Consider the following 7,893-nt stretch of genomic DNA (forward strand, 5'->3'; position numbering starts at 1 on the left):
CATGTACCTTGGTTGTGGGCACATCCCCAGAAGGGGGTGTGCAGGAGGCAGCTGATCGATGTTTCTCTCTCATCGATGTTTCTAACTCTCTATCCCTCTCCCTTTCTCTCTGTAAAAAAATCAATAAAATATATCTTTAAAAAAAAAGAAGAAGAAGAAGAAACTTGTCTTGCTTGACTGCTCTGAGCTGGGACATCAGTGTTTTCTGGCCTTCGGTCCCAAACTGAAACTTTGGCTTTTTGGGGTCATGTGACTCCTGACTTTCAGACTGGAGCCCCACACCAGCTCTACTGGGCCTCCAGCTGGCCCACTGAGGATCTTGAGCCTTCTCAGCCTCCAAAATCACATGAGCTGATTCCATATATACAATTATACATGCTGGCGAATTAAAGGAATAAACATACCTCCATAAAAAAATAGAGAAATGATGCATAGATAATGCTATAAGAAAGATTCACATTTGGTTAAATTACCGCGCCAAATTGGACCTCAATTAACGATCAAAAGTTGGAGAGTTTCAAAGCCACATTTATGGGGATTATAGAGAGAAGAACTGGAAAATGGAGTGACTTTCAAATAACTGTAAGATTGTCCTCATCTGAGGTATTAGATTTGTTCTTTGTTGTCCAGAGAGAGCTCAAGCCAGCGAGCAACACTTTAGGGAGACCTATTTTAGCCTCAGTTAATTCATTCTACTAATATGCTTTGAGAAGCTAGAACATGACAGGCCCTGTTCTTGACACTTGAGCTTATGTCAATGAACAAAGAAAATGAAAATATCCCCCTCCCCGCCCCACCATCCCCGTCTAGCAAGATAAATCTATGTACAGGGAAATCTAAAAAAAATCGATGGAAGAAAAAAATCTGAACTCTCACAAGTGGAAAAAGTGACTGTGAAGTGACCAAATCCTATGGCCGTTCTTGATAACTGTTTAGCATATTTTTTAAGAGATTTTAAGTAAGGAGACAGTTGAATCAGATGACTTCTGAAGTCTCCTCTCATTTAGGATGCTTTGAAATCTCTCAACAATTCAAATGATCCATAAGCAATATCAAGACTTTGCTACAAGCAGTCACTGAGAATTAGGATGGATTCCTTGGATGCTAAAAGACGAGGTCATAGTCACCAATCATTTGGTTTCAACTCTGGTTGTGCCATGTCCCATATTCTGTCTTAGCTGAAAATCACTTCCTCATTCCTGGGCCCCTCATTCTAAGTTAGGTCCTCTTTATACTTCATCTTCTTCACCTCTGACTTTCCCTGCACAGCTCTCATCTCAATTTGTAATGACACTCTCTCTGTGTGTGACTATTTGCGTAATGTCTACACCTCCAGTAATCCACCCGCTTCATGAGAGTAGGAACTGTGTCTGTTTTCCTCACCACTTGGTACAAAGGACCTAGCTCAGACCCTGCCCCATGACAAAGTGCAATAACTATTTATTTGATGGCGAATGACAAGCTAATTGAGGAGATACCCGGAGAACAAGAATGGTTAGTCTCCAAGTGATCAAGAGTGTTGAGAGACTGGCTTAGCTGGGAGAAGCCACAGAGAAAGGAGGAATGTCCCAGGGTTGGGTCTCCTCATAGATTTCTCTATATCCTTAAATACCTAGAACTCTGGAATGCGGGAGCCAGGACCTGTCTATCTAAGGCCTCATTTGCCAGAGCAGAAACCTTGAACATAGGAAGAGGAGCAGGCTGTGAATATGCATGAGCCCATGGACACACAGGGAGCATTTTAAGAGCTATTTTCAGAAATATTTTGGAAAAGACAGACACAAACAAACAAAACACAACCGCTCCAACTATCCGACTTAAGTTTGACATTCAGGCTCAGCTGTTGATCCAAAAAGTGGCTGAAGATGGGATAGTGTGTGTTGGAGTTGGGGGGGGTGGAAGAAGGCGGGGGAAGAGGGCGAGGGTCCTGAGCCAGTGACCTCCGCAGGAGGCCCATCCCCCAACATGGACAGAGCGTCCCCTCCCCACGTGCACAGGGTCCCCTGGGGCTGGGGTGCTGAAGGAGCCTGTGGGGCCTGCCGGTGCAGAGCCGAAATGCTGACAGCCCTCTGATTGCAACGGTCACCACAGTAACTTTCCAAAACCTCCCACGGTGGGGCTGGGGGAGGGGAAGCCCAAAATCCCAAATATAATTTAATTTCCAGAGTAAACACTTTCATGTAAAAATGGCCAAGGCTTTCCTGGAGGCGAGACAGGCTCTCTCAGGCATTACCACACTGCCCCCTTGAGATTCTGCAGAAACCCTGCACAGGGCCCGCTCCAACTACAATGAAAGGGAAGGGCAGGGGAGTCTGCCCAGGGATCTGGGATACAGACCAGGGACTTTACCATCCGGGAGCACAAATGAGAGGGAAGAGGCCTAAGCGGCTCTGTCTCTCCAGTGGGCTGAATGCAAATAAGGAAAACATTCACTGTTAGGAATGTCTCATTGGGTTTTTAAAATATATTCTTATTGATTTCAGAGAGGAAGAAAGAGGGAGAGGGAGATAGAAGCATCAGTGATGAGAGAGAATCATGGATCGGCTGCCTCCCGCCCGCCCCCTACTGGGGATCGAGTTCGCAAGCCAGGCATGTATGTCCCCTGACCGGGAATAAAACTGTCACCTCCTGGTTCATAGGTTGAGGTTCAACTACTGAGCTAAGCCTGCCCGGCTCTTTTATTGACCTTGGAAGACGGATGAGCAAAGTGCATTGTACGTGGTCAACATCAGGGATACCTATCAGCCATTTAAGAGCTAAAAAGGGGAACCCGCTCTAACCACCTCTCCTAGGATCCTGCTCTGAGCCCCAGCCTGGCATAAAGATGGTAAAACTGTTCAACATTTATTGAGCGTTTACTACATGTCAGTGGCTGTCCATATTTTCTTTCTTAGTGAATCATAATACCTGTCAGGTAGAAGGTACCATTTTCTGGACTTGACAGAGAACAAGACAGACTCTGGAAGTCTAAGTAACTTTCCCATAACTATTGGGGTCAGGAAATGCTGGGCAAGAAGTTTAGCTGAGGTCTGTGGGACTATGCTGCGATTTCAGGGAGAACCAGACGCTAGTTCGCCTCTGTCAGACCTATGACTTTGGGCTGGTTACTTCCTGCCTCACGGTCCATTTCTCCTCTGCAAAAGGGAGGGACTGCATTAGATCACCGCTGAGGGTGAAAACTCTAAGCTTCCATGAAGCTATGGCATTGACAGCTTAACAAGAATTGGTTCAATAAGGATGAGCAAGTCAGTTAAAAAGCACTGAAAGGGGACATGAGATGGGAAAGTTCTGATGGGCCGGGGTGCAGGGGTGGAGGCCAGCTTTGCACAGGGCTCAGTGATGGGGAACCCCGAGCCTGGGAAAACCGGATGTGGATGGAGGCCTTGAGTGAGGAGCTAGGTTCTGATATGTGTCCTATAACCACAGATTTCACCTGCTGACACCAAGTGGCCTTGAACAGATAGGCTTGCTAGCTGGTCCATCTTGGATCAAAACACAAAATATTCTGCCAGGCTGTAATTTGATCGGTTGCATTTATAGGTCAGTATCCATTCTGATGAGAGTTCATTTGAAGCCAGTGGGGATGCAGCATTTAAAAACTGTAGAAGTCAATGAACTTGGAAAGCCATTTATCTCTTCACCTCTCAAGTCTATCTGTTCCCTGCAGGGTTGTGGAAAAGACAGTATGCCCAGTAACTGCTCGTAATGAACTGCTGAGCTTGAAAATTGTTTCTTATAACAACAATAGTTATGACATTGAGCCCCATCTCTTTCACAACATTAGTGTAATGATTGCCAAGAAACTGCCAAGTTCTTGCGTATCAAATATTGTAATATTTTATACCTTCAGTGTTTCAATTCATATTCTCTCTCTCTCTCTCTCTCTCTCTCTCTCTCTCTCTCTCTCTCTCTCTCTCTCTCTCTCTCTCTCTCTCTCTCTCTCTCTCTCTCTCTCTCTCTCTCTCTCTCTCTCTCTCTCTCTCTCTCTCACACACACACACACTGATCCACTATATATGCAGGGCACTACAGTCCTACTCTAGAATCTGAAGTATGAGTTTATTTCACCTTTGCTCTCAAGAAATTCTTAGTCTATAGCATAAGGCATCAAAAATGGCAATTATTACATTACAAGCTGGTAACTGGTAAGGGCCATGAGAGAGCTATACAGGTTGCTATGAGGCTCACCGCCCAACTTGGCCTGAATGAAGAAGAAAGGTTAGGAAAACTATTAACAGGAAGTGACAAAGCCAGCAGAGTAGGTGAGAGTGGGAAGGATGTTCTAGGCAAAGGAACTATAATGAGCAAATACACTGTGGCATGGAACAGTGTGATTTATTCAGGGAATTGCACCAAGTTGTCTGCCAGCCAGAAGGATGCCTGTGTGAGAATAACAAAACATAAATTTGGAGCGATAGGCAGGGAATGGGTCAAAATGACTTTGCAGCATGTCATAAGCCATTAATTTCATCCTAAAGGAATTTTATCCTAAAGGAATTTGGAAGCCACTAAATGATTTTATGCAATGCAACCATACTTAAAATCAGAAAACATTTTAAAGGCTTCAGTACCCAAGATCTGAAAAAAAAATAAGACTGAGACCGAAAGAAATTAGAGACTATGACAGGGAGAATTAATAGAATGAGTAATTAGAATTTTCTTTGGCTATTGACAATTTCTGAGTTGTCTCATTGTAGGATGGCGTATGTAACAGAATCTGTACTTGATTTTTTTATGTGTTTACAGGGTGATTGATGATAACACCTAGGAATCGGCTTCTTGGAGTTAAAACACTCTCTTATAAATGGTAAAAAGTCCATCTTGTCCGTATCCTCTCCACATTGACAGCACGTGTTCACACACCACACACTTTCCGGGGCCCTTCTCATTTATGTTTCCCTCTCTGCCGTTAGCTGGTCTACAATCAAAACAATTCCTCCCCGAACTATAGGCAGGGTGAGCCCCTCTCCCACCCACCCTGTCTATAAAATCCCAGCATTGTTCTCCAGTTTTCACCTGGAAGCAAAAGCCACTAAAAACCAGCTATGGAGAGTCTGAAATCTGTAAAAAGGAGAGCAGCATAAACTGAAAATAGAACCGGAGGCTTATTTGCTCTTTCCCTTGAGCTCTTATGCAGACAAGAAATCGTGAAGCAACCTCCCTGGCCGACCATAAATTGTCCAATTTCTTCACGCCTCCAAGCTGACGCCAACCTGTCATCAGGATCTGGTCTTGATCTTCCCAGTCTGGTTCTTCGCTTTTTAAACTAAAGCCTGACTCTTCAGAGTCTTTTTCTGATTAACTCGGGATCTGGCTTTTCTCAGGCAAACTTCTGCCCATTCAAGAACTGATCTGACAACACCACGTTTCCTGGGACTTCCAGCAACTCAATGAAAATCAGGCAACGGAAAAACCACAGGACTTAAACCCAACAGTTCCCATTCGCTCTGAGATGGAGGAGCCACTCCTGGACAACATACAATGATAGTTACTCAATTGTCATTTCACTGAGGACTTTCCTGACCACCTTATTTAAAAATGCAACCTGGCCCCCATTCCACATGCTCCAGCCTAATTCTTATATGCCGTTTTATTAGAACTTATTTTAGTTATTGCTTGTCGGCCACCCATATTGGTGGATAGAAAGAGATATATAATAAATACACATACTCACCATACCTACATTTCAATAAAACTAGCCAGACAGGTAAACCGAGAGGAAGATATAGATGGGTAGGCAGGTAGGTAGGTAAGTAGACATGTATTTGTATGGGTGCATAGGAAGAGATATAGTGAGACATTGAAAACATTAAAACAGACTCACCCAGAATGAGAGTCGTGTTGTGAATGCTTCCAGACACAATGTTTTCTGTGTAAATACTGAGCATCTTCAATCTAACAGTTACTTATGGAATCGCAGAACAACATTTGGAATTCTGACTCCTCCAGGCGACCTAGACTCGTCTCTCACGCTCATTGAAACCTCACCTGGGATACCAGGCTGGCATCCAGAACCATCGATCCTTAGAGCAGCACCCGAAACCACAGACCTCGCCATCAGTCTTACCTGGGGAGGTGAGAGAGAAAACCGGAGGGCTCTCCTCAGAGGCAGCACCGAGGGGCGGCTTGGGAAAGTTGTGTCACGCCCCATCTCTAAGACTCATCCAGTAGCAAGATAATCTAAGTAAAAACCCTGGTGAGCCTTCACATATTCTGGGACATCTCCATGGTTACCCAGCCCACCCCAACCTTCTCACCAGATGGCCACTGCAGGCTATGGAAATTCTAGAACCACAATGTTCCTCTTTTTCTGAATGACCCACAATCTACAATCTAGACTTCACTCTGGCAGCCTTTGGACTATCAACCGCTCAAGTGCTTGAACCTTCGGGGCACTTTGGAAGCTTTAATTCTGGAAGGAGGCTACTATTTCAATAGCTTTCCCTCCAGAAATCTCCCTGTACTATGAATTCAAGTGTTCTCTCTCTCTCTCTCTCTCTCTCTCTCTCTCTCTCTCTCTCTCTATTTTACACACACACTCACCAATTATCAGCTATTTTTCTATGGCCTTAGTGAGCATATTATTCACTTCTGGTGGCTATGGAGTCATTTGGAATAATTATCTACACGGATGCAGAGCCCTCCTTACACAATGGAGGGTTGGAATTACATAACCTTTTTTTCTTCTTCACCTAAAGGTGCACAAAGGTAGAGTTTATTTAATTCCCCCTCCACATCCCCCCCCCCCCCCCCCCCCCCCCCCATGTTGTGTGCAACGAGTATGTTGCTATGGAAATGATTATGGCTTTATATTAAGTAGCAGGAGGATCAGCGGCAAGAAAACTGGCTTTATTTACCATTCAGTCCTCCTCCCTCCCTCCCTCCCTCCCTCTGCAGCCGCCCTGCAGCTTTATATTAAGTAGCAGGAGGATCAGCAGCAAGAAAACAGGCTTTATTTACCATTCAGTCCTCTCCCCTCCCTCCCTCCCTCCCTCCCTCTGCAGCCGCCCTGCTCTGAAGCCTGCCTGAGTTCCTTGCTACAAATACAATTTAGCTGTGACCCTGATCGGAGTGGCCACACTTGGTGATTGTGGGCAGTACAAGATAAACTAAAGCCTGTTAAGTCACTGCTCCCACCCTTTACTCAGAGGCTTAGAAGAACAGACAATAAAAAATTTTAAGGAAACCGCAGTCAAGAGAGGTTTCCTTTCCATCTCTGCTCTGTTGTAGATGCTTGGTGAATTTGTACGTCCCTTTTTTTCAACCATGAACTGCAACTTCCTTCCCAGCAGGATGATAATGTTAGACCAAATGCCTTCCAGATTCCCTCCAGCCTGAACATGCTGTTTGCTGCAGTGGAAACCTCGCAGCCTTCAGGGACAGACCTGGATTTTAACCCCAAAGAGACAGCCCTTCTAAATTCTGGCAAGCTCGCCTCTCTGAGCTGCTGTTTTCCTTCTCTTTAAATATTTCTTAATTAGTAGTTTAATTACTGAAGTCGGGGCTAATGTATGCAGAGTGCCTGGTCCCCCTAAGATGGTTGACGAAGAGCACCATGGGTAATGTATTGAGTTAGCCGCTTTTCATTCAGCAAATACCACTGAGGGTCTGTGAGGCTCTGGGCTACAAGGATGAGCAAAAACACAGTGCTAAGCCTTCCCTCGTGGAGCTTGCAATCTAGTGGGGGAAAAAGAAATTTGAGACAAATGCAAAATTGCAGTGGTGACAAGAACTAATGTAAAGCCATTGTGAGAGCTCATACTAATATGAGATGTGGGAAGAGGATTTGACCTGGTCAGAGAAGTCAGAAGGTGACCTCTGAACAGAGAGATGAAGGAGGCGTATGGTTTAAGTGAAGAGACCAGGGCAGAGTGTTCTAAGCAGAGGGGACAG

At 44.9% G+C, this 7,893-nt stretch overlaps 1 protein-coding gene across 1 annotated transcript in view; it reads right to left on the bottom strand.

Moving 5' to 3' along the window:
• Nucleotides 1–6,140, bottom strand: part of ANKFN1 (ankyrin-repeat and fibronectin type III domain containing 1) — a 450,804-nt gene extending 444,664 nt beyond the window's left edge. The window contains exon 1 of the mRNA XM_005872543.2: nucleotides 6,068–6,140. The gene's annotated coding sequence lies outside the window, so the exon portion shown is untranslated. The remainder of the gene's footprint in view (nucleotides 1–6,067) is intronic.
• Between the last annotated feature and the right edge of the window lie 1,753 nt (nucleotides 6,141–7,893).

This window comes from Myotis brandtii, unplaced genomic scaffold, assembly GCF_000412655.1.
Source record: "Myotis brandtii unplaced genomic scaffold, ASM41265v1 scaffold383, whole genome shotgun sequence".
Taxonomy (NCBI): Eukaryota; Metazoa; Chordata; class Mammalia; order Chiroptera; family Vespertilionidae; genus Myotis; species Myotis brandtii.